The sequence below is a fragment of the Rattus rattus genome, chromosome 10, assembly GCF_011064425.1.
Source record: "Rattus rattus isolate New Zealand chromosome 10, Rrattus_CSIRO_v1, whole genome shotgun sequence".
NCBI lineage: Eukaryota > Metazoa > Chordata > Mammalia > Rodentia > Muridae > Rattus > Rattus rattus.
This window is the reverse complement of record NC_046163.1, coordinates 18,270,432-18,298,047: the sequence shown is the minus strand read 5'-3', so window position 1 is coordinate 18,298,047 and position 27,616 is coordinate 18,270,432. Positions and strand designations below refer to the sequence as shown.

At 38.9% G+C, this 27,616-nt stretch overlaps 1 long non-coding RNA gene across 1 annotated transcript in view; it reads right to left on the bottom strand.

Annotated features, from left to right (window-relative positions):
• Positions 1-2,334: 2,334 nt before the first annotated feature.
• The window catches only part of LOC116911003, a 33,454-nt gene continuing 8,172 nt past the window's right edge, over positions 2,335-27,616 (bottom strand). The window contains exons 2-3 of the long non-coding RNA XR_004389295.1: positions 3,464-3,583; positions 2,335-2,508 (exon numbers count right to left, since the gene is read on the bottom strand). This is a non-coding gene — a long non-coding RNA (uncharacterized LOC116911003). The remainder of the gene's footprint in view (positions 2,509-3,463; positions 3,584-27,616) is intronic.

Below are 27,616 nucleotides of genomic sequence, written 5' to 3'. Positions count from 1 at the left end.
TGACCCTGACCTAGAGAAAAATAACAGACTTTTCCCTCGATATAAATTGGCCATCGTTGCTATAATTCATGTGACCCACGTGGGAAATGAGAGCTTCCATCACAGTGGTACGGCTCCACCAGACAAGTGAAATTCCTCTCTACCCAAAGCTCCACTCTAATTTCCAAGGCCTGTGAAGAGTTTTCACCCCAGTGCAGAAAACATAGCTACTTGGTTTGGATCGGCAGGGCATCTGAACAGAAGGCTTCTCTTTGTGCTGAGATTCTGAGTTAAATATCTCCTACCCCCGTGTGAGGGTTAAGCTTGGCTAGTCGCCTTCTTGGGAAAAGCAAGCTGCTGTGTAAGATTGCACTGCTCATTTTGACAGTGGAGTAAACAGTGTTCTTGAGCCACCAGGTGGTTGCTGGGATTTGAACTCAGGACCTCTAGAAGAGCAGTCGGTGCTCTTAACCACTGAGCCTTCTCTCCAGCCCCTAACACTGTTCTTGATAAGACTTCATAGTTTATCTCCCTTCATTTCCTCAAACCAGAAGTAGAAGCTAAAGTATGCAGCCCAGTTTCTGAATGAAATGGATTATGATCCACTGACACCTCTCAATGCACCTTTAAAAACTCCCAATAGAGCTGGAATACATTCTCGTGTGTATAATTCGACACCACCCATAGGCATTCCTCGAGCATCATAACTAAAGACGCTATGCACAATATACTATAATTTTATTACATTAAAATTAACGCTGGGGAAATGTGACTGACAAAATTCTGGTTTAATCTCTTTTAAAGCAGATGCTTATAGAATTTCTGTTTTATTTAGGCACGACCTGAGTTTGCAAGACGTTCGTCCCACATAAACAGCAAATGGCATTTGTAGGTGGAGATGGAGAACCACTCAAACATTTCAAGAAAATGTTTAGGTTTGACTGAAGAGACAGCTATCTTTAAAACATTTCAATCAAGCCATCTGTAGAAGAGAAACACCCCTATTTCTTCAAAACATCCCAAGCTTGCATTCCTAACCAGGGGAGGTGTGGCAAACTTTAAGGAATTAGGGCATCCTACATACCAAATTTTTAAAAACTATACAATTTTGTGTGCTGATTCAAATATGAGCAAAATTGTTTTAAAGAAATCTATTTTCCTAGGAAAACTAAATAATTGGTAAGGGGTAGAGTTAAAATTTTATGTCGTGTAGCGACTAGTTTCTGTAAACTTAGCACTGAAGACAGAGGCAGGAGGATGACCGTGAGTTTGAGGCTAGCCAGTACTGTTATCTCAAAAATCAACAACAAAAAGAATGTTACAACTTTAATGTACAGTTATTTATTGGTGTGTTTAATATCTTTGTTTCTTTTAAACAGTTGTGTCAATTGTGTTTTCCAGAGTAAGCTGTATTTCCTACAGAGTCCTGACAGTACTTCTAAAGATCCGATGTATCAGTTGTCTGTCATGCTTCTCTGTGCTCACACAGCTACCAGTTCTCGTGGGGCTATTTATAAATGAGAAAACAAGGCTTTCATCTCACCCAGTTAAAGAAACCAAACCAAACCAAACCACAATACTGAAAACGAGGAAAGAATTCCCAAAGGCCTAACACAACTTATGCAAGTCCTTACCTTCTTTTCTTCTGGGCATCCTCAGGAGCAAATCAAAACTATAGGGAAGTGAGCAAACACCTTCAGAACAGAAAAAAAAAAGCCAAAGCCAAACAGAAGCTGCAGATGTGTCCAGAAGAAAACACTCAATTCTCAGCAGAATTCTGCTGAGCAGCATATGTATACAGACGTCAGAAGATATAAGATTGACATCAGTTTGCTGTGTGAACAATATCCTCAGGCAATTTAAACACGTACTCTTGTCTAGGTTAGATGGCAATTCCAGTTTGCTGTGTGTGTATTTTGATAAGGGCCTTTCTCCTCAAACATTTCTTCAGCATTCTCTCTGAATGTACAAACCTGTAATTAAGCATTTTTTTTCTAGCTAGTCGGATGACTTAGGAGACAGTTTTAGGATTTCCTGCTTTCCACTCGATATGAGTCACAGCTTACAGTTTCTGTGCTTACTATCATTTCTAGAATTCTATTTAATTTTATGAAAATAAGGATAAGGCTACATTATAAACCGAGGACTGTAAGTGCACATGCAGCACACGTGCCTCTGGTCCACTAAGGGTTCTTTTCGATGCAGTGTCTTCTTTGAGCAGGGAATAGAGGTCAGGGGCCTGGTAACTTTCTTTTCTTTTCTTTTGCTTTAAAGTAAGGAAACAGAAGGAAGGAAAATCAAACATAGAACTGTTAAATCTAGGATGCAATCCACTGGGAAGTGGGGTCACAGGTGTTAGGACACGGTCACTGAGTGGGGAAGGGATTCAGTCAGGACTCCACACCATGCCACACAGCACATCCTGAGGAGTGGGGTTCTTCTTACCAGGCTCTGGCCGTCTACTCTTCCTGGCTCTGATTCCAGCAGCCACGTCTGTAGTCACCTGACTCCATCCATCTCCTGATTTTGCTACCACCACAGAAGGAGAAATTATAGCCTTCAATCCTCCACTTTATTCCTCTCACCTCTAGTTCCAGTATGTCTGTCCTTTTAACAAAGATTTTTTTTTTATTTTGCTCTTTTGGTTCAGGGTGTCAGGGGTGGTTTCACTAAAAAACAAACAAACACTGCAAAACAAAACAAAAACTACTGTAGCTTTCTGGATACATTTTCTACACAGAGAACTGTAGAGAGTCTTGAAATTTTTTGATGTGAGAAAAAAAAAACAGGAAAAAAAAAACACCCTGGTGGGAACACAAAACATCATGGAGGACACATAATCATGATCCTCATAATTGAGAATGTCATGTGTCTTATTAAGAGCCATCATTTACTTGCTTGATAAAGGCAGTCTGATGACTTACCGACTTTACACAAACATGTCTTTCAAAGCCTTGCTGATTTTTTTTTTTTTTTTGTGCATGATGTTTGGTTGGGTCCTTCAAAGGGTTTCAAGGGTTACTTTTATATTTACAAAGACCGAAGATGAAAGCTGTTATTTGAATGCCACTTTGCATTCAGTGGCACCAAGATGCTTATTAGAAGTGCCCCGATGAGACTGCGAGCGGCTCCTGCGTATCACTCTCCTCTAGTGTGTACTTAGGTGCTCTGGCTGCCCGCTCGCCTAGAAGCAGCTTAGCTCTAATGAAAGGATAGCAAACAACATAAATTATAAAAGACATCTGCCAAGGAGAGCAAGAAAAAGGGGGAGGAAAAAGGGAGAGAAGAAAAAGAGGAAGCAAGAGAGAGAGAGAGAGAGAGAGAGAGAGAGAGAGAGAGAGAGAGAGGCACAAATGTTGGAATGTATCTACATGGAGACATTGAGAGAGGAAAGTCTGACCAGCAGAGACCATAGTGTTTCCAGGGAGCTCAGAGAAAGGATGTACATTCATCACAGCCTAATTTTAGGGTGCAGCGAACCAACCTCTTTAAGTTCCTCAGGGACATGCACATGGCTGTGGTTCCTACTGGATGGCCTTTGAACATGTCGATGGAGCTGCCTTCTTTCTCCGTCATGAGATGTGTTGGTCCTTGAATCCAGAGCCTATGCAAAACAGCAACAAAAAAGAGCCTCTCTTGAACGCAGGAAAATTAGCCAAAGCCCCTTCGTAGCCTTTTATGGGGGTGGCTACCTCCCCAACAGCCTGTGAGGGTTGCTCACTTTGACCATCCTACATTTTGCTATCTTTATGATTAATTTTGGCACCAGAGAAGTTCCCAACTTGCATAAACACACCTTTTCAATAACAAGAGTCCCTGTTAAATGTAAGCTAATAATTTTAGCTACCTCCAGACTATGACAATTATGAATACTGCTTTTCCACAGACAACTAATCTGTGTACTTTCCATCCACACAGGCGTCTAAAATATTTTAAATGCTTCAATTATCAATGAAACCTACCTGCATTCTAAAATATCTTAAGTATATAGTTTTTTTTTATCACTTCATTTCTATGAAGAGTCAAGCTTACCTGTGACATCATGCTACTTTTATACCATTCTTTCAGCCTATGGTCATTGTTGAAATTTTAAGTTCTCAGGAAAGAAATATTGCAATTCAGTAATGTTATTTGAATATAGAAGTGTTTCCTTTTAATATATTAGAGAATGTATAGAAATCTAGAAAAAAATGAAAAATACCTCATCCCCCCCCAAAAAAAAATTGCTTCTTACTGCTGATTACTGATTTTCTTGGGTTGTTCATGATTTATTTTTCTTTAAATGTATTTCTCTTCTTTTTATTTCCAAAGACTGTGGCTATGGCTTTCTTCAGACCTCCTAGCCTGGCTTTTTCCTGGGATAGTTTGCTTTCACTGTCTTTTGGAGCTGAGCTCTGGAAGGTCCCTTAGAATCCAGCTAAAGAGGGGAGAATGGCCCTGTTAGCTAGCACTATGAGTCAGGGTACTAACCACTCCACATGTCCTTCTGGCACAGGCTCCTCAGGGTGGGGAGGAGCTGAAGAGGACTGTTTTCTAGCAGGAAGGTTCCCATCATGCCATTCTCTTTCAGCCCATGCCACTAAGGATTCCTGAACAGTTAGTAGAGTAGTGGTGGAGGGTAGACAGAGGAAAGTCAATACGTCTGAGTAAACATGGAGGGTACACTTTAAAAAATTTTAAAGCAGAGTATTGCACTTCAGGTTACAGAATGTTGAAATATTATGAGAAGAACACACACACACACACACACACACACACACACACAGCTGTACTGCAGTGGTCCCAATGCAGAGCCCTGAATTGCTTTATGCCAATGAATGCACAAGAGAGACAGAGCCACGTACTGCACATGTAAGTTTTTAAAACAATAAATATCTCGCACCCTTTCCCCTCAGCACATATATCTGCAATTTAGAGCAGAGATTAGTCTCCAAAAGTGAGCTACAACTTGCAGAATTCTTTCTATTCTAGGCAGGAGAGCTGAGATGGCATCAAAGGAAGATGGCGGCCTGGCTTAGTTAACACTTCCAACCAAGCTCTTGTTTGTTTCCCACAAGCATGCTGATGTTTTCAGTCCCCTTTAGGTGGGGCCTTTCAATACCACATATGAAGTATCAAGTTTACTGACTAATATTACTAATATCTTTTAAGATGCTAATATCCTTCCCAGTTGATCATAATAGCTAGTGCCTTAAAATGGTGTGTGTATGTGTGCATGTATGTGTGTATGTATGTGTGTGTGTGTATATGTGTGTGTATATGTGTGTATGTGAATAAAGAGTTTATATAGTCATACAGTTACCTAATAACCTATTTATCTTCCATGATACCTCTTTTTGAATTCTAAAGTGTTTTGTAATGCCTGTCTGCCTCTCTCCCCCTCTCCTCCTCCTGCTTCTCCTCCTCCTCCTGCTTCTCCTCCTCCTCCTCCTCCTCTTCCTCCTCCTCCTCCTTCTTCTCTCTCTCTCTCTTTCTCTCTCTCTCTCTCTCTCTCTCTCTCTCGCTGATGTTTCTAGAAGCTAAAGAAATTTAGGAATTGCGGGATCTTGTAAAAGGTATAGGAAAGTACTAATTGCGTTTGTTTCTTTTTAAATTTGTTATACAACTTTTTTAAAAACATTAAAACATTCCCAGTGCACTTTCTTGGTCTATTACCCCTGACAGCTATTATTAACGATATTTTAACCTGTTAAGGGCTTACTTTCTTAAGTATATTAAGCTAAGTTTTCTGCAAACACTGAACTCACTGAGTAGCGGGGATGGGCGTCCAGGGAGACAGGAAGAAAAGCATAATCCTTCTCATTAGACAGTCTTTCTTTGTCTCCCAGCCCTGGCCTTTGCACCTACACATTGCCTGGCATGACGGGGAGGCCAAGCAGATGGCCTTCGCTGGGGAAGCCAGGGCTCTGGGCCCACGAGACGAACCCTGCATGCTATGCTTGGCAAGGCTGAGACGCCAAGGTTTCATGTGTAATAAAGTACTCGCTGCCTCTCCAGTAATGATATTCTGGGGCTGCTGGGAGGAGATTCTTTTCACTAGAAACATACTCATAGGGATTTAATACTACCGTGCGTAACCCTTTGATTCAATAAGGTTTTAATTTTAAAAAAAATCTTACTTTGCAGACTCCAGGATGATGTGAGTATCAATCCTTCCTCTACGATCAATACCTATACCAACCTCAAGATTCTTTCGCCTTCTTAACCACGTGCTTCAACAAATAAAATATCTTACCATTGCCTGTCTTTTTTTTTTCCAGCCTGAAATACTTTTAGGTTAAATAATATTTGTTTGGCTTTGATGCAATCAAGTGAAATTTGAGTCCTCAGAGCGATTCAGCCCGGCCTCTTGGAGACCGCACATACGCGTCAGCTTTCAGTTTTTCTCACCAGTGTTTTACACATGAAATCTATTTTTCCTTGAGAAAATGGAATCTTTGTGTCTTTGTCTGGAAGGCGCGCTGTGCTCAGGCGTGTTCTGGCAAGAGCTGTGACTGCCAAGGCCCTGGGGGAGGGGCCTGGCAGTCATTTGTCAGCTGTCCTGCATCTGTAATTTCTGGCCACTCAGCACTTTCAGAGAGTCTTAGAAAAGGGGCACGAAGGGTGGGGGGAAGAGCTTGTCACTGATGAAAGACAAACCCCCCAATAACTGCCTGATGTTGATGACCAAAGGGAAGAGAAGAGCATGAAAAACTTTTATTGTGTGCATTAATGAGAAGGATTTTAGTTGAACTAGCTAATTTACGAAATTGCACATGGTAACATTTTCAGACCTCAGTCTAGAAAGGCCCTGTCCATACTGTGTTACCAATTTCATTGCTTTTACCTTGGCAAGGGCTCCTGAAAGTGTTTTAATTTTCCGCCATTGGCTTCTGGTTATTTCTGCTCTTACGCCCTTGTAACGGGACTGACAGCACAATTAAACGTCTGCATTTTAAAACTGGATTTTTCTCCACTGACTATTTTGCTTTGCTTCTAAAATTTCCAGATGTTTTTGGGTTCTTTATGATTTTAATGTATGCAAATACATTTGCTTATATTTTAGAGAAGGATGGAGAGAGAGCCGTGGGAGGGGAGGGGGAAGAGAGACGAAGACAGAGACACAAGGAGACTGAGAGACACAGAGACAGAAACAGAAAGACACAGAGACAGGCAGAGAGGCACACAGAGACGGATAGAGTATATACTAGCATGGACCAAGCAGATGTTGCTTTAAGAAAAGCTTTGTAATAATACATCAAGCATGAAATGAGCATTTCTCCTGTTTGTAGATTTACATTAGAATATATTTTGTCTCTTAGCACTTTACTATTTTAATTGAATTTTGGGACTCAGTTTTGTGACTAGAGTTCAAAATTCACATCTCAGTGTCTCATGGCTGGGTAGAAGCTTTCTGCCCTTTCTGCCTTTTCATTTCAAGGAGAGATAAGTTGAGGGGTAGGAGAAGAGACAATGTATTTCAAATGAGCATCTGACTTTGGGGAACTTCAGGAGATTGTGAGTATCTTGCCTGAAGTGTTCAAAGGAGAGTTACAAGAGTGTCCCTAACACTTTAAGAAAATCCGTTTCCCATAATTAATAACAGGAAGCTGGTAAACAGAGTCTTGCCTACAAATGAACCCCAAACAGTAACATAAAAGAAAGCAGTGAAAGACGCAAAAGCATCCTGTGGTACCCAAGTGGTTCAGACCAGAAACACTTATAAGATATGGGCTCACAGACTCCTTGGAAGTAAATGAATATTCATTTTCCATTCCTGACTGTCCGAACACATGCTTGGGAGAGCACAGCCATGTCTTCCAGAGTGATCTGAGGCAACGGACATAGTTAACGGGCAGATGAATGGCAAGTAATTGTGAAGGAAGGTTATTTTAAAAATATTATTTTGATATTTTTAAGATCCAATTATACTGTACCCTACGGGAGATGGTAATACCTAGTGAGGGAATCCGCGTACATGTAAGGTGTTTGGAGAAGTGGATGAGTAGATTTATGAGTCTCAAACTAAATGCATCATTAATTAGACAGATAACAGGACAGGGCGATTGACCCACTTCTACACAGAGCTCTGGGCTAAGCTCTCTGAGAACTGACAGGTCTTTATCTTCTAATTGTATCAAAAAATGGAGACTGTCTGATCCCAGTCCTGACCTTGAAAGCAGCAAACTGAAGTGATGTATGGTGTCCCTGTTTTTTGTTTTGTTTTGTTTTTGTTTTTGTTTTTGTTTGAAATGCTGAACTCAATCTCAAAGTTTAAAGTTTCAAAAGCAGAATTAGCTGCTTAATTTATATTGAATTTTTATAGTGAATCGTTTCCCCTCATAAGGGGGGAAAAAGCCTGTAAGAGAAAGGCGATTGCTCCACAAAGGTTAAATATAAGACTCGGCTCAATTAAAAGTGTAGTTGAGCAGGAAAATAGGGAAAGCTAGAAAAGAGAGGGTCCATGGATTATAAGTGAAGATGCATGTTGGCCATGATATCAGAGCAGACCACATCTCCATGGTTACCACAGAGCTGCAGGCATGTGCTTGGCTGGTTGACCCCAGCAAAACCAGGCCTTAGCTCCAGAAAGATGAGACTAGACGACGTTCTGCATGGCAGGGCAAATGTAATACACATACACTTAGATGACCTAGAATTGAAAACCTTGTTATCTTAGCCAATATAGTTATCACCTAAACACTTAAAGCAGAGAAGCTGTACTAAAAATAAGTGGACCTAAATATTTTCTTGTGTGTATGTGAGTGTGTGTCTGTCTGTGTGTGTGTGTGTGTGTGTGTGTCTGTGTCTGTGTATGTGTGCTCGAGTGTATGTGCATGCATGCATGATCACATGTGCATGTGCATATGGATAAAAAGAAGTGAATATGTCTCGTTGTATCTGTTTAGCATCCACATTATCTGTGTAGTCAATAAAATGAGTATTTAAAAACAGTTAAGTTCAGAAATAAGAATATAGTTTGGTCAAGTTGGAAAAAAATAAAGATATAGTTTTGCTAAATCAAAGATAAGATAATTTTTAGAAAGCCTAGAGGTAAGAAAGATATGCGAGTATTAAAGTGATATATTTAAGGTATATTTTGTTAAGGATAAGGTGTAGAATGTGCAGTATTGATTATTAGCAAAATTTTAATAACGTAGTATTCTCTCAGATCTCTACAGACAGATTCATGCTATTTATAAGTTGATGTTTTAGAAAGAATAAAATATGCTCCTTTGCTTTTAAAATAAAGAAGTTGGAAGCATTTAAAGATGAAGTATAAAGTTTATTATTTACTTGTTTAACTATTAAATAATTGTACATGAAATTAAATGAGGGCTATAGGTACAGATACATAGTAAACTTAGTGCCATGCCTGGGTTGAATGATCCGTGATTGGGAAAAAAAAAGGGAGGGAAGAGGGAGAGAGGGGAAGGAGAAGGAGGAAGAGGAAAATTGGAACAAGTTAGGAGGAGGAGAAGAAGAAGAAGAAGAAGAAGAAGAAGAAGAAGAAGAAGAAGAAGAAGAAGAAGAAGAAGAAGAAGAAGAAGAAGAAGAAGAAGAAATGAAGAAGATGAAATGAAGATGAAAAAGAGGAGGAGGAAGTTAAATTATTTATTTTTACAGGGTAACTCAGTCATATGCTCGCGCTATGACATTTAATGATATTCATTTGTGAAAATGATTTGTCCTGTGGAGTATGGAGTTGCTCTGAGTTAGTGTTTAGTAGGGGTCAAAGCCAAGACTTGGGTAGGCTGATTTCTCAGGCTGTGTAGACCTCCAGAGGAGTTCTAGGGCAGTCTGAGCTACAGACTGGGAATCCATCTCAGAACACAAAATAACAATGTTTGTTTTACTTCTTTAAAATCATATGTAGAAGAAAACAACATTATAGTGTATGAAGTGAAATATTATGTATTTTCCCCCGACTTGGACAAAAAATATCTATATCAAAAGGGCTGTGGACATGGCTCAGTGGAGGGCTGATTGACTCAAGTATGCAAGACCCCTGACTGAAGTGCTAAGGTTTATGAAGTAAAATCTTAATTTAGGTCTATGGAAATGGCCTCGGCTCCATTGCAAACAACATGGACAACAGAGTTTTATTCTCTTGCCTGCTCATCCCTCCCTTGAGTAACAGATGATCTCTGTCTTCTACTCTTCCTCTGCTTGGTGCTCAAAAACACCGAGAATCTGCGTCCGCAGTCTTGCCTTCTGCTATTTGGTCATGTGCACATTTTCTTCAGTAGGTATTAGAAAGAGCAAAAGTGCTTGGGTGTAGAAGGAAGATGACAGGAATAAACGTTAACAAAAATGCAGCATATCTAGGGCACAACGAATTTGCAGTGGGAGCCAGAAGGCTTCTGGAGTTTGAAAAGTATCAACTGGGACCTAGGCAGTCCTCCTGAGCAGGATTCATGGGAAGAGGACTGAAGTAACTAAAGCGTCAGTGGACTCCTTTCAGATAATTCAGAAGTTTGGACATTCCCTTCCTGTTCCTTCTGAAGACTGCTTATCGTCAAACATCTAAGACCCATCTCACAGTTCCCCAAATAGAGATGTTCTTTCCAATTCTGGGGATCCCTTTGTCTTGTGTTTTTGTGTATTTTAGTGACCACATCCCCATACATTTCCTGTCTTTGTCATTTTTCTAAACACTGAAACCTGTACTATACACTGAGCCTACAGGAAGAAACCATGATGTTTTGCTAATAATGTGCTAGCAGCAGAAATTATTAAGAACAAGGAGCAATTTTTTTAACATCTTTTCAGTCATAAACAAGTGATGGTTGTAATGGTCCTGCACTGAACTAACAATTAAAATTTTACAGGCAGTATAATTATAGGTCAGAAATGGACATACACAATATAATTAAATATCAGAACAACACTGATTTTTTCCCATGATAAATAACAGAATCCTCTCAAGATATATTAAAAAGACTTGTCGGCCTTGCAGTCAGAGCCAGTGAGGCCTCATTGCTGCCCAGTAGTTTCTCCCTTCAGCTGCTTCTCTCCCACCATTTGCAAATTCAATCAATTGGCCAGGCATGGGAAATGATGTTTGTAAATTTTAATTATAGAGGCAAAAATATAGCATTTGTCTTAGTGGCTTAACAAGTATTCATAACAGCCCCACCTATCATACATACATTTTTTAAAAAAATTAATCGAACCCTGGTTTTTCTAGCAAAAGTCTATGGATATTTCAGAAGGCAAGTTTTAAATATAAGTTGTAGTGTTATTATTTTTTTTTTAAATCTAAGTAAGAAACATGAAGGTTGCTCGAAAGACGCCCCAATGTTAATGAACTCTGGGTTCTCTGAATAGTCTGTAGAAAAATCCAAGCTCGCGTGACTCATCTCAAATTCTGCTTGCTGTCTGGTAAATGGTTTGTTGAAAACTTACTCTCACGCGAGACACTCGCTTTCCTCCGCAGCGAGGAAGAGAATGCGCGGGCAGCTCTTGAATGAAATGGGTGCTGCACCATTTTGTGTGGGCTGCAGCTGAGTTTTCAGTTCTGCTCTTCAGGGCGATGGGGCTCGCCTGCTCCCACCTAGAGACTAGCAGGCGACACAGCTCTGCCCGAGATCCTTCCTTCCCTACCTAAGCACCAATCGCTCTTAAAGACAGGCTGTGTGCTTAAATATTTGGCAAATCTGATCTCTTCACTGGGTTTTCACATTCCGTAGGGTAGGAACAGTCACCTTTAGTCCTTTATAATCTAGAAAGAAAGGTGTTCTGGAAGACGAAATTCTGCCTCCACTCTCTGGTTTATCATTATTAAGTCCTATAATTCTAGACTATAGGTTACTTCGCTAAAATGTTCAAAGCAAAGCCATATACGTTTTTATTTCTTTCTCTTAGTCATAATTTCTTTCATTCATCCTGTTGGAATATGTTTTAAAAGGAAATTTTTCCTAACACTGCAGACTATAGTAGTGATTCGTGTTATGTTATTAGTTTCCCGTCTGTAATCTAAGAAGTCTTTTCCCTATGCCTTGATGTCCTGTGAGAAAATATCTTTTATGCTAGTTATAGGCTTAGTAAACTTAAATATTTAAAATATTTGTGGTTTTAAGAGATAGACTATTTTAAAGGGATTGGAACCTCCTGGACCCTGGGCCTGAAGAATGTTACCACGTTCTAGTGTCCTCTTCTCTTGTACCCACTGGGATCGTCAGAAAAAAGGAAGTTCAGCTCTTCTATAATCTTTTCAAATCATGCACAACTTGCAGCAGTTCTTAAGCACGCAGGAATTTCATAAACATAATCTCCAAAAGAGACAGAATCGAGCACCAATAGGTCTGACAGAACAAGGTCTTACAAACTACATTTTAGCAAACGTGTATGCATCCACCCTTCTGCCTCTGCATTAAGAAAAAAGCACAGGTTTCCCTTCCCTCCAACATGGGGGCATCAAAGAGAAACTATGCTTTCATTGGAGCAAAACTGACACGCCCTGTAAGGAATGGAGGTGCTCACAGAGAACGCTCAGCCTGGGCTTGGTTCTCCTTGCCGAGGGTGCAGTCTACGACTGATGAGTCTTCTTTCTCTATTCCAAGCAGTCCTTCCCCATTCTTCTAAACACAGATAACCTCAGGCAGAAGAAAAGAAGAACTTCCTACCCCCTCCACTCTTCTGCCTCCCACACTTACACACTTCCTCTGATCAGTGAGTCAAACAATACTAAGGGCAGAATTTGTTTAAAAAAAAAAAGTTAAAAAGGCTGGAAAATACCCTAAAGGGAATGAAGAAACACCTCACACATCATTACTACAGAAGAGAAGGGGCTAAAATTATCTTTTAACACCTACTAGATGCTCACTTCTTTTATTTTAAGAATAAGCCACTGGTAAACATTATTAAATAATCAAATATTTAGTTTCTCATAACTAATGGAAAAGATGGATGGTATTTTTTTTCCATTTCCTTTGCTTTGCCTTTTTTGGGAGGGGGGTTGTCTGAAGGCTTGTTAGGTTGAACTTCCCTGATTATTTAGAAAGCATGTTTCATGTCCAACTCTCTGTTACTCTATTTCTTTCTTGGCCAAGCAAACGAAGGCTATAAATGGTGCACAGCATCTTGAGTTTCCAGAGGAGGAGGTTACAGAAAGAATGAAGCGAATATTTGACTCAGGAGACAGAAGAGTGTCCGCGTGTCAGAGGTGAGCCTCCGAGAGTATGGGAAATGAACGTTGTGTGTGAGGTGGGGGAAATGGTGCACATGTATGTGAGGGGAAGGCTTTAATACCAGAATTCATAGCTCCTGATTAAAACTGAGCAGCTGCGTCATGTTCTAGCATAAACAGCAAGGCGACTAAGCAGTATTAAAATTTTGTTCAAGAATAATAAGAAAAGAATAAACAGGAACTCCAGTGTTCTGATAGTACACATTCTCTAGTACAATATGATCATGATAATGAAATCTTTTAGTAAGTTTACTATGTGTTCAAGTAACACATGGTTGGTTAAAGAGGCATTTTGGGACAAAAAAAATCATGTCCTTAGATAATGTATTAGACTAAGCAAAATATGTCAATAATCAGAACTAGCCATAAACTTACATTTTAATGTTTAACAAATCGTTGAGTGTATCTCTGGGTGCCCTTTTTATGGCTATGCAAATCTGAAGCACCAAGTAACACAGCAAACATGGCTCACAGAGACTCAGCCTGGCCCTCTACAGAATACTGGCTACACATACTTACAGTGACTTGCCACACATGGGATTTTTAGCATACAAAGTCCAAAACATCGCCGAAAATCATTATGCCCATTTCCTCAAAACAAATTAGAAGTTCTTCATGAAGCCAGTCATTTAAAATTCAATTTTTTTTTCAAATTCTGCTAAAAATGCTTTATACGTTAACTCAAATCTCTTCTTGGATATATAGAATAAAAACACAGGGGAAAATGTGAAATTTGGTGGGCAGAACAGTAGCTTTGAAGCTCTGGGATCTGGCATGACTTGTGACACAAAGCATGTCACCAAGACCTGCCCGAGAGCTGGGTTAATCCTGACATTGAGCTCCCCGGAGAATAAGTTGGACAATGACTATCGTATGAATGTAACACAATGGAACCTTCTCATAAGGACACTTTTCAAATCTACATGGAGTTGAGCCTTATTTAGTACATGTCTAGGGGGAAAATAAAACCTTGGTGCCAATTTAACTATTTCCCAGCTCCAGCTACTTCTCAACATCTGCACGGCTGTGCATGCCCTGGGAAAGCACACTGTTCTGACGGGGCTCCATGCTTCCCCCTTACTCATCCCTCTAGACCTGTTCTCCAAGCAGCAGTCATGCTGTCCTGTTGACACAAGAGAGAAATCACACAGACCACTGTTTAAACACTTTAGCAGCTTTAAAATAAAACACCAAATCTTCCCCATGCCTAGAAGTACGACCCACCCACCCACTTCTTCATTGTGCCTCTTACCACTCTGTTCCTAGTCACTCTGTTTTGACTATGATGGCCACTTTGTTCTTCCCCATTCACCATAATGATGTTTGCATTTCAGGTTCATTATGTCTTTGGGTCTCTGGTCTGGAAAGATCTGGAGTTTATGTTTTCCCCAAACCTTTTCATTAAGACTTAAGTAAAATACTTCTTAGGTGCATCTTTCTCAAGACACACACACACACACACACACACACACACACACACACACACACACACACACACACGCTCATAGCTCACCTTCCCTGGTCTTTGATTTCTCGTCTCAGTATTTATGGCATACATGGTTATATTCTAGTGTGTGTGTATGGTTAGCTAGGGACTTGTTAACCATTTGTTTACCATTATCTCCTCTGCAATGAGAAGAATGCTGGGAGTTAAATATGTGATCAATAAATATTTGTTGAATGAAAAAGAATAGCTAACAGTCAGATGCAGAAGTATATAGATCATATGACCTTTTTGACTTATATTTATTTCTGAATAAATAAATTCCCGGTCATCTCTTCTCCTGGTCATATAATGGCTTCTATTTGAAAAGGCCTATTTGTTTCCTGTAGCCTGTTTGATGAGCTCACCATTTGTAGTCCGTAATGATGGAAGCCATTATCTTCAATACTGGCTATTTGTTGAACACAGACTTATAAAGTCATGGAAATTAAGGAAAATGAATTTATACAATACAAATCAAACAACTCCAATCTGAATTTCAATTACAAAGGGTATTTTTTATTCAGACTGTTGAAATAAATAAGGCTCTTTGAATGCTATCATTCAGGCGAAAAAGAACTTTCTAGAGATATTTCAGTCATAGGATTGCTTCTTTGATGTCTTCCTGGCTGTTTTTCCCCTAAGTCCTTACCCATTAATTCAATATTTCAATAAATATTCACCTGGAATTCACGATATCAAGAGCTTATGTTGAGTAAATGAAACCTCCATTTATGGAATAGTCTTCAAAAGATGAAGAGATACTACAAAAGGAAAATATGGTAAGTGCCATGCACAGCATAGAGCTATAAAGTTATTGGACTTTAAAGGGACTCTATTTGTCAAGTATGGATAGGGGACATGAATCTTAGATGATTCGCTCTCAGCTGGACTCCATCTGAATGTTCAAAGAGTAAGGAAGAATCATTTCAATAGAGTAAACATCGTAAGCAAGCTTGAAAGGTATATGGGACTAGCGATAGCCCCACACAATGATAGGAAGCCTTCGGCTTACACTCTCTAGAGATGAGGTTTTGAACTCTTCTATAAAAGCTAAATACATTTAGATATACGTGGACATATGTTCTCCAAAAAAGCAATTTCTATTGTTTTCTCCAGGTTATAATTTAAAAACCAAAAGAAATTCTCAAAGACCAAGGTAGATTAGATAAGCCACCAAGTAATATATACCACTGAGAAGAGTGGCCCCTTGACCAGTTTTGAGCTCTTGCAGACAGAAATGACATAATCTTTAAACCATTCTTTGGCATTGTTGTAATCAGGATATGAAGGGCATATGCCATCACATCTTAGATGTGTTAAAGTTATCAGGGGTTAGCCTGTATGGTGAGATGTGTACCTGTGTGTGAACATTGAAGTACTTCTAGTTTTGCATGCACAGTGAGTACAAATCCGGGGAGCTTGCTAAAGACCCTTGCAGAAATCTGCTCTTCTGATTTGGTATTTCTAGTGAGAGTCGATATTTTGTCTTCCGTGTGCAAATAATTGTGACTGCACTATAAATTTCTTGATCTGTTCCAATCTCAAGCAAAAGAACACTGTGTTCTACACACACAAAAGCACAATCTTTTTCGTTGTTGCTGCTGGTTACTTTTTAAATATTCTTGTGGAAACTGGGTTCTTAGCAAGGGAGAACAGCTATGAGAGTTGCTGGGGTAAGCATCAGCATCCCTTCTTTGTGCAGACTCTCAAGAACTCAAGGACGACCAGTGAGTGTTGTTCTCACGCGGACTACAGGTGCGTTCTCTACTCACAGGCTTAAACCACACTGATTGGCTTGTCTATAAGGACAGGGCTAAGAAAGGGAAATGGATACTTGTTTTTAATTCCTTGACTAACACATTACATTTCATACTCCAACCCTAGTGTCTCATTTCAGGAAATCCGAAGTAACTCATGTGAGTGAATTTCTGAATCATCTCTTAAAAGGTAACCTTCATCCTCTCGTACTTTGATTTGGCATCTTCTAACGGCTGTCAACTCTCTAATAAAAGTGCTTGCAAAACACAATTGTGCAAATGAATCACATGCAGTGAAATAAAGGGGATTCCCAGAAGAAAATGATCTGCATGTTTGCTGAGTTTCACTTTGAAGAGGGGTTGCTGTGTAAAATACATGAATTATGAGAAGTCAGCCAGCCCACAGGTTGCCCTTACACTCAAACTGCAGCTATTCCGGTCTTCCAGAATATAACTGGCCTGCCCAATAGATGCTGGTGTTTGCCATCACCTACTGTGCTTGAGGCAAACCTTTAGACTCCACACCATGAAAAATTCTGTTAATTTTGTTCCCTAAAATAAAAAAACTGAATGGAAGAAGATTCTGTCTCAGATGGCTATCTGAATAATGACAAGCTTCTTTGGATATCTGAAAACCTTGGTCAACCTGCCCAGACTCCTTCTTAAAATCCTTTTACAACTAAGCCAATAGAGATCTGTTGGATGTATAATCTATATTCTTATGCTAAAATTAGTCCAGCATATAGGACTAGCTTTCCTCACGCTCAATCCCATACCTCTTAAAAATGCTCTGAAGAGAGGCCATGTTACAAGCTATTTCAGTTCTACGCTATGGCCAATCTGCCCTTGATAGCAAAGGGCAGATACCAGTGGAAGAGCCAAGAACAGGAGAGAATGGAGAAAAGGAATGAAAAACAAATGAACCAAGATTCCTTAACAAATGCTCTGCAAACCCAGTAATAATATATAGCAAAAGTGCTTGGCTAGAGAGAGTCTATTCTTTGGATTAGTGGACGAAAGCACTTTCAATAATATTAGACGTCTTTACAGCATATGAATCTTCAGGCAGTTTTTACATGATGAGGTATCTTCTTAGATGTTTCCCCGTTAGTGGGACTTCCTGTTGACATATAGAAGGGACGAGTGTGTTTAAAGGCTATGTATGCTGCATCCGATGATGAGATTTGGAAGTCGGTTGGTATAGAGGTGAAGAGGAGTTTGAGAAGGCAATCCTCCCTAGGCTAGTTTATTGGGAAGATCAACTGGTTTTGTCTGTGCAATTCACAGTACCACTTCCTGAAGAGAATAGGTGGTCTAGGTCTCTGGTGTAAAATTTCAGTGAGAAAATGAGGATGGAGTGAGAGAAACAGGTTTAGTATAGAGAGCAGAAGACGACATGGCGATGTTCATGCTCACAGTCCCAGGTTTTTCTTTCAAACTTCTTTATTACAGTGTGAGTAGGGTGTGGAGCAGGGAGAATGGTTACAGTTCTGGGAATCACTTCAACTCATTTAGGTAGTAAAGCCATTCTTTCCCACCGTGTGTGTGTGTGTGTGTGTGTGTGTGTGTGTGTGTGTGCACGTGTATGTGTGTTTGTGTGTCTGTGTATCTGTGTGTGTGTCTGTGTGTGTGGTGTGTGTGTCTGTGTGTGTGCGTGTGTGTGTGCGTGTGTGTGTGTCTGTGTATCTGTGTGCGTGTGTGTCTGTGTGTGTGTATGTGTGTTTGTGTCTGTCTGTGTGTGTGTGTGTGTATCTGTGTGTGTGTATCTGTGTGTGTATGTGTGTGTGTGCATGTGTATGTGTGTCTGTGTATCTGTGTGTGTCTGTGTGTATGTGTATCTGTGTGTGTGTCTATGTGTGTGTGCGTGTGTGTGTGTCTGTCTGTGTATTGTTTTCTTGATATATTTACAATGCCAATAAATAATTTTGTTTTTGTTTTTCTCTTTAAAACTCCCTTTTTGTAATTTATGTTTGCCTTTTAATTTTTATAGAATACCTTTGAGGAGATATTTTTTACTCCTGACTTTTCTTGTGTAAAGAATTCCAAAAAAAAATAAAAAAAAAAAAAAAGAATTCCACCAACCAAACATTGTTAGCTCTTCTATTCACCCTGTTCCACACTCTACTCATAGTGTAATAAAGAAGTTTGGAAGAGAAACCTGGCAATGAGAGCGTGAACATCGCCATGTCTTCTTCTGCTCTCTCTACTAACCCTGTTTCTCTCACTCCATCGTCATTTTCTTTCTCCTATCCTTAAGGCAGGGCATGTAAGTTTTTGGATGGATTTTAAGTGGAACATCACAGTAAACTTATGAGATATCCCATGATGCAATTTTTCAGTCTACGTGTTTGAGGTAAGGACCACATTGAACAAAATAGCCGGCTGTAGCAGGAATGACAGCAGTAGTCTATTTCCATTCATTGTACTTTTTCACTGCTGCCAAGTGTAAGTGAGAAAAGAGGGTGTGATTTATTGCCTCAAGAAGGCCAGGAGTTTCAAACAATACATAGCTTGAAACAAATATTTGCTTCTGCACAAGCGTTCATATCACCAACACACCACAAATGTATATTTCATACGCTTAGTGTAGTCTTGTTCCACTTACAAATTGGTTCAATAATATATGTGTAGTAACCGAATTTAGAAAATGATCTCTATTTCCTCTGGTAAAAGCATTGATTATGTTTTTTCATAATTCTTTATTCTAAAGAAAATGATAATGTCTATGAAAATGATGATAATATGCAAACAAATATATATTAAGACTTACAATGAAAACACATGTGTCATACCTTCTCTTGTTCCATTAGGCAATTTAAACTCGACTATAAAGAAAGAACTTTAATAACTTTCTTTTTCTTGCACTTTACTAATTTGTGTAAATGCTCAAAATCTTTTAATCCTTTATTTTTTTAAAATACATTAGTTATCAAGGTGGGGGCTGATTCCTCCCCTCATCACATAAGATGATTTTTTTCACTTCTTCCTTGAATGTTTTCATTAATCTAGAGAGAGCATTTCTCTTTAATAAGGCAAAACAAAAACCATAAAAGTGAAGGGAAGAATACAATTCCCTTTTGTAGGCACATCTTCAGCTTCATGTGCAAGGCTTTGGGTTCAAGTCCCAGCATTTACCAAAAAAAAAAAAATCTTTTTTTTTTCATTAATCCCTCAGTAAAGGAAACCTCCATCTTATAAAACCATCTGCTACCCATTTACATAAAGGCTTTGGCCAGTTAGTCAAATCTCTTGAAACTGGTTGCACTACGGTAAAGAAATGCAGTGATACATTGAAGAGCATAATTTGAGGACACAAAGACCGACCAGTAGTTCAGCTATGGCTAATAAAAAGCCACATTGTCGACAAAAGGCTCATTAGGGAAAATCAGCTATGTTGTCAGGAAGGGAGAACACACTCCAGAGAGCACATCATTGTGTCTGTTATGATCGCTATTGGGAAACCTACTGAAGTGTCACTTCCACAGAAATGAGAGAAACGTGCAGACTAGCAGAGAATGCCTCTCCTGGCACTTGAAACCACTCTAAGGCACCTGAGTCTCTGTGCACCTGAATCTCTCTATGACCTATTAGCTATGTCGACTTCATTTCTGAATGCCCTGGGAGCTCGGTGAGTCTTCCCCAGTCAGAATGCCCCATATCTGCCTTCAATCTCAATTGTTTGCTGACAGCCTAACTTTTAATTTCTTTATAAAATAAGTTCACGTATTTCGGCTAGGGAACTGTCTTAGCTCCAAAACTTTGTAGGAATTCACACTGGGTGAATTAAAACTGCTTATAAATCCAGTTCTAGAGGATCTAATGTCTTTAGGTTTTCATGGGTACCTACACTCACAGGGACACATCTCCTTCACACACACACACACACACACACACAGAGAGAGAGAGAGAGAGAGAGAGAGAGAGAGAGAGAGAGAGAGACAAAAAAACAAAACAAAATAAAAAAACCCTAATGACTAAAAACCCAGAAGAGTGAGAATATAGAAACTAGTCATCAAAATTCATGACAAAAACAACCAGAACAATGGTAGTGACATTTTTTAACGTCTTGACTGTGGCTTCTTTAAATTGTTCGTACAGGGAAACATAAAGGGTAGAAGCATATAGGAACTCATTTGGTTGCAAACATTAGCTTTGATAAAAATCCCACTGAAGACAACAGAAGGTGTGGTCTTTTTGACAAGAAGGACCAGACTTCTTAAAAAGAGCTCATCTCTTTGCTGCTGTTTCCACATCTGCAACGATCAGGCATCCTTCTGTGCACAACACAGCATACAAGGCAGATGTCCCATACTATTAGATATTCTCTAAGTTATTACTATATATACATACATATATATGTATTATAAGTTTATATAAACAAATCATATATTCATTTTACACATACACATGTATATACTTTCTTCAGGTAAGTCCCACTAAGCAACTTAAAGACAGTGACTAGTTAATAATTCCCAAATGTTATAATACTTAGGGACCCAGACTAGACCCTGAGGTGAGAGACTCCTATCTCTGCATCTAAATGACGTGCTTTCTTCTGTTTTAATTTCAGTCACTGTGAGGTAGAAAAAAAACCCATCAAACCAGTAACGCATTTTAAAATGCAAGTTGGCATGAATTCCAAGAATTATGTAGCTTTATCTCATATTATCATGGGTAATCAATACTTGACTGTTCAGGTCAGATGTCTAATGAGTTCCATTCCAGGGAAGACTGGGAAGGAATGTGTTTAAACACCACAGAAAAGCCGAATTACTTTACTGATTAATATTTCTGTATACTGATCTCCCTTGATATACACCATAATAAACTACGACCTATGACTATGACATATACCACTCTTTTTTTTATTGTTAGTTTTTTGACAATGTCTTAGGTATCTGCAATTCATTCTGGTTACTCTCCCCTCTCACCTCCCTCTCCTATCTCCTTCTGATGCCTGTCCTTTCCTTTCTCCCTCCCTGTCCCTTTCCCAGATGCACAACTCTTCATTTCATTGTATAACTAACTTGCTTTGACCATTGGATTGGGCCTACCTGTTGATGCCTGGGGTACACCAGGGGTACAAAAGTGAACGCAATGTCTGATTCTTTCTCTGTTTCTAAATGTACAGTTAATTTTTGCAGCAGTTATATTTGTTCAAGGACCCTCTGTGATGGCTGCCCAGTCAACTTTCCTCACAGTTTTTCAGTGTTTTGTTTTCTTAATCTCCTTTGCCTACTCAACATGCTATATTCTGTACATCCATCTAGACTGATGTAATGCGTCTATCAGAAATGTTTACCAATCTTACACCTGTATTAGGTTTCTTTATAACTCATTCACAATAGCCCCGAGGTCCATCTCATAACTTATTCCATTCAAAGGAGTGGACTCGTTAAAATCCTTTCAAAAAGGCCAAGCTGAATCTAAGCACATGAATCAATCAAAAATATTGAACATTTTATATATACATATACATATATATATGTATATGTACATATAAAATCCATGCTTATATTGTCTGAAAAATATTTTGACAATATTCTCTTTAGAGATTTCATGTAGATTTTACGAGTTAAAATATGTAACCAGGAATATAGAATTGTTAAAACTCTTGATTTCTTTTAAATTTTTTTCTAATAAATTTTGGTTTACTCAGAAATTTGACGAGACACATGAGACCTCCCTCGTGACTTACTAAGTGTTCAACTGAAAGCTTTAAGTTGTGAAACGGTAACTCAAATCAGCTTCTGCCTTGCAGAAAACAAATCAGTCTATGCTTGAACACTTTCCTTCTGAAAATTCTTGATTCCGGGTAATACAATGGGTGCGCTGTAGAATCTTTAGTCGGTCCTATGCCCTAATGATCATGTGTTTCTTTGCCAATGTTTACGGAATAGACCAATATTCTTTACATTTACGTGGCGTTTCATTTGTAAAAATCTGAAATTTGGAGACAGTCAGCTTACACATATGTACAATCCTGAATGGTCTGAAATGTCAAGGAAAGACATTCTCAAGATGCTTCTCTTTGAACATATACCGAATAGTTGAAATTCTTAAGGACGACAAGAGGAATTAAGTAAGTCCTAGAATTACACAGAGAACATAAAATAATGTGGAGGGCGATTCTCAGTAGCACATAGGGTTATTGAGATGGGGACACTGGTCAGCAGACCATCATCAATGAGTTCTTGCTTTCTGTTGCTCTGACACTTGCTTTTGTTCTTAGAGCCTTGTTTTTACTATTAAACTTCTGTATTCTATCACTCTTACCATCACTGTCTCTCCACTTTTGTGTGCTCTGCTCATAAAGAGTGGCTTATTTTGTCTTTCCCTCAGTTGTAATTAACTTTAATGATATTTGAGGCAGACAGTCAGATTTGTCATGTTCCCTAGAAATTGCCCAAATCAATGCCAAGGACATTGCGATTTTCTGGGGGAGGACACCGGAAGTGTGAGGGGCTGGGTATCCAACTTGAATCCTCTATACAAGTTTTATCTGCTTCTAGCCACTGAGCCATTGCTCTGCCCCTAGATTTTTGGGACAGCGTGGTTTGAGAAAGGATTTCTCTGTGTAACCCTGGCTGTCCTAGAACTCACTCTATTGCCCTGCTTGGCCTCGAACTCAGAGATCTGCCTGCCTCCTTATCCAGAGAGATGAGGTAAAAGCATGTACCACTATCACCCAGCTCAGATTCAATTTTTTAGCCCTCTAGTGATCTCTTGAATTTTTGATAGAAAATAATGTTGCACCATTTCACCAGCTAAATCTCTTAAACACTGAATTTTCCCTTTAAATGATTGACCTTAAAAAATATGAACCCTTCCTTTGACTAACAAATTGTTGTATTTTATGTACCCTATAGTAAGCGTTGGTAGTTTCTAGTCCCATGCAGTTCTTTCTTTAGGTTAGCACTCCATTTAAAAATGTCTTGTAAGAGGATTAAACCTATACACTCAAAAGTGACAGAAGTAATGGGATTCAAGTCCAAATGTAACCATTAGCAATGTCTTGTGTTCATTTGAGTTTTTACAGAAGCCTTTCAATTTGCATCTGTTCTGTTTGTCGACTATTTTAGAAGTAGAGATAGTTTGGGCACACAAACAGATACAAGACATTTGTGGCTGTCAGATTTATGGCATGTTTTGAACGGTTGTTTGATTATCATTTCTTAAAGGAACAATTAAATCTTTTATATGGACCTCACTAGGAAAAGGATTTCAACATAGTTAAAACTTTTATATCTTGGGAATTACTGAAATGAATATTACAATCACTGTTTGAATCACTTGGTGTAATTTTTTCCTCCATAGGTTACCGTTACTCAGGTGGCAGTCCTGATTCTGAAATTATTTCTATGTCTGACACCTGCAACTCTTAGTTCAAATCTCCGTGGTCATTCCCAGAGTGAAAAGGTCTTTGTTCATTGCCGTCGTAAGTTGTGCAGCGCTACCTCGTGCACGGTATGAACTAACAATTTACGAGGCAAGCTGTTCACAAACAAGGATCTTGAGCAAGTTGGCATTGCAAAAATTCATAGTGTAAACTTGGCAAAGTTCTCATCATTCACTCAAGGATTAGCTTCCCTGTAATGGAAATAGTGCCAACGCCTAATTAAAACCTAGTACATTTCATAATACATTGAAGATATCTATTCTTCCTATTACCATCTAAGTCAGCACCTGGGAATCCCTGGGTCAAACCATGACCTTCAATGATAGTTCAGCGCTATCCCTCGTTGCTATGCTACTGAGTATTCCCAGATGATCAGAGAATCTTTGAGAGCGATTCCTACTCAACACAATCTTTACCTGTGAGTGGCAAGGTTTCCTCACTCCCCTTGCTTTATCCATGACATGTATTATCAGAATTACTTGACCTGTTCAACTACGAAATTTTCACAGATGACGCTTATCCTCAGAAGACACACACAGCCCAGTGGCATTTTTTAAGAGCAAAATAAATGAAAGCAGATAATGTTATATAAATGTGAGTCTGTATTTTAAAAGGATGGAACACTTGTATAACATATAGATTATTCCGAGAGCTCAGAAATCATCAGACAGTGGGAGTTCTAGCTGTACTGGCATGGAGATTTGTAAACATCTTGGAGACGTAGCTCAGACTTTGACAGTCACTTATTGGAAACCAGAGCTCCTAGAGAATCATTACACCATCCAGAGCCATAGAGAGTCATAGCATTTCCAAAGGAGCAACCTTTCTTGGTCCTTATGCAAGGTGCTTCATAGTCATTGAATAAGCATAATGAGAAGCAGACAGGAGGATTTTGAAAGACTAGTAATGAATTGACCAGGGTTCTGGGAAAACAGCAATGAAAATGGCCAAGGGTGTGACACTGACTATGTAATTACCTGCAGTGGTACTGGTAGCTAATGACTATAAGTAGCCAAAGATAACAAAGAAAGACCTCACTGCAATGATATTGTATACACTTGTAAGTCTTGGGATAAAATAAATGAGAGCTGATTTCTACAGTCTTTAATGTACTCTATCAAAAAATGTGACGCTGGGTTCGGTCCCCAGCTCCGAAAAAAAAAAAATGTGACGTGTAAATAAGTGGTTTTGTCTACAAAATATATCTAAAAATAATCTAAACTCTGCTGTGCATCAATCATACGTTGTTAGAAGGGGCATGGTATTATCCTATATTTCTAGCATAAATAAAATCGGTGATTATATTTTACTGGAGCTTGTGGTAAACTCTGAATAGAAGATAATAAAGAATGGAGCCCTTCATATCTCTTATTCTCTTCACTGGGTCATGCGAGGCCATTGTCTTGAGTCAATGTTTATTACTGGATACTAATTACCCAATTTTGGGATAGCAGGCAGCTTCTAAATGGACGGCGAGTGCAGTCTGCATGAATACCCACCTTAAGTATCTGAGTCAGGTACCTCAGTCTTTTCCAATTAAATGGTAAGCTACTTGGCTTAAGTTGTAAATTACTACAGATGTGTTCTCATATACTGTTTCGCAAGTAGTTTACTTACTAAGGAATCTTCAAAAGAAAACAATTCATCTTACCTATGCGTATTAACGTATTTTTTCTTAGATTTTTGTGTAAGAGAAGACATTAAGTGATGGAGGAGGTCTAGGCTCTAATGGCTAGGTGCGGAAAGATCCCTGGTATGTCTGTGTCAGGATGTACCGCCATGTGGTTATTGCAAATCTCCGACAACACATACATATAGGAAACTTTTTCAGAAATGCATTCTTTTCTTTTCTCAAAGGTCGGCACGCAGCTCAAAATGAAGAAACAAACAAACAAACAAATAATAATGCCAACGTCAGTGTTGCTTTCCATGACGCTATTTACTGAGTTTCCTTCCCATGTCAAGCTCAGCACAGTTCTAAGAGTTTCTCAGAATATTTTAAAACCAAGCATCCTTACAAACGGCTCAGAGAGTGAGAAAGGTGAATGCGTCGATGTACGGAGATGACTCTAACACACGTCCTTTATAAAAGCAGGGGGAGGTGAGAAACAGGATGCTAAAGCATGACGTCATCGCCTTGTGACCCACTCCTCGTGCAACATGAAGACGCAGTAAAGGACTGGCCTGCAAAGGCTCCACAGAAAGGGGAGCTAGGTGTCGGCTTTCTCCGTGTCTGCCACCCAAGTTAGTGGAGGATGAAGAAAACTCTTTCAATGTCTTACCACAACAGTCACCAAGTTATATACGTAAAAGGTTTAATTGCAGTAATTTTGCCCCTTCCCCCTCCTTTAAAGTGGGCTAACTGGGAATTTTACATTTGACATCTCATTTTTTTAACAATCTCTGACATAGAACTGATCAAATTGTGACAATGCAGATAAGAAAGATGAGCAACCAACTAGAGGACAGGCCGCTATTCCGCAGCCAGAGGAAAACCTGTGTGTTTGGTTTTCCTTAATTGTTTGGAATAAGTAAAACAAAATGCTGAAAATTATATGTCTTTGAAGTAGAAACATGAATCTAAATATTATTTTGCCATTAATTTCCTGTGTAATTTGAAATAATTTAAAATTAAAATGAAGTTTCATCTATATTGTTCTAACCATAAGAAACATTTGCATATTTAAAGTCATGTATTTTGTCAAAAATCAGAGATTTAATTTTCCTTAAAATTAAAAAATGTATTTAAAATTAGTGAACTAAGATCATATAGAATATATGATCTATATATAGAATGTCGCCTGCCAAATACTTTTTTCAGAAAAGTAAAACAATATTCTAAATCTTTTTAATATGGTTTTAAATATCTGTTTAATCTCTCTCTCTCTCTCTCTCTCTCTCTCTCTGTTCTATGGTTGAGTTTTTGGGCATCTCATGCTTCATGCATGCAATCATTCATTAGATTTTGGATGTGTAAATCTGTCTGTTTCTCATAAACGATCAACACTTATCAAATGTGATATAAATGCATAAATGTAATTTATAAAATCTTATAGCTAAAAGTTTCCAACGTACCAACATGCTATTGTTTGGGGTTTTTTAATCTCTCTTTTAGTTCCATGTTATAAAACAAAATTAGTCTTTTAAGAGTAGTCAATGTAAGAGTATGCTTAGGGTATGCATAACTTTAAAAGAAATACCTATACAAAAATATCTATACTCCCTTCCAAGAGACATGGTTTGGGTAGAAGTAGCCATTGTAGATATTCTTACAGAAATATTACAGTTACGCCGCAGTAATGTGCTTTAGGTTCAAGTTGTACTTGAGCAGCCTCATTTATAGCTTAAAGAACAGCCATGCTCACTGCTTATTAATTACAAAGGAAGTGGGTCTGAGTTTACAGAGCTTTGAAAAATGCTCCCATAACAACTACTGGGTACTTCTTAACATTCAACATATTTTGCTCATTCAGGAATGGAAGTTTGCTCAGAGTGCCCAAGAATGGGCAAGCACTTCACAAATGTTGCACCTGGAACCGAGAGGAGTGAAGAGGGCAAAGGTCAGAACCAGGCTTTAATAAGCATTGACTAAACAGACCTTAGACTGAGTGAAAAGTCCAGACGCCCCCTGCAGCGTCATCTTACTTCTGATTTTACTCTTTTCAACATGGAGTATAATCCATAAATACAGCCAAATCGCTGGCAGCTTAGCCTCTGGTTTTAGTTTAGTTTTTATCTTCCAGAGACTCCCCCCCACCCCGCCTCTTTGCAAAGATTTAAAAATTTAACCCTTTGCATCCCCTCCCCATTAACCAATAAATGTC